Below are 341 nucleotides of genomic sequence, written 5' to 3' on the forward strand. Positions count from 1 at the left end.
AAACAGCGAGCGCCGGAAAGCCTGCTCCCTTTCCCCCTCGTTTTCTTTTCTAGTGCATCAAAGGGGGCAGGGAGGCCCCTGTCCCTCCCCATCGCGGTGGGGCCCTGCTGGCAGCACCGCCTCAGGGCCTCCCGGGGCCTGGGCCCTTCCTTTAGGAGCAAAAAAACCCACCCTTTTCTTTCTTATTTAAATTACTTTTTGTTTTCTGAGTATCAAAAGGGCAGGGAGGCCTCTGTCCTTCCCCCTCACCCTGCCTCCAGACACACCCCTGTCAGCAGTACCCCTTCAGCGGTTTTCATCCAGAGGACAAACAAACCACTCTTGCTCTCTTACGTTATCAA

This window comes from Phaethon lepturus, unplaced genomic scaffold, assembly GCF_000687285.1.
Source record: "Phaethon lepturus isolate BGI_N335 unplaced genomic scaffold, ASM68728v1 scaffold37516, whole genome shotgun sequence".
NCBI classification, from domain to species: Eukaryota; Metazoa; Chordata; class Aves; order Phaethontiformes; family Phaethontidae; genus Phaethon; species Phaethon lepturus.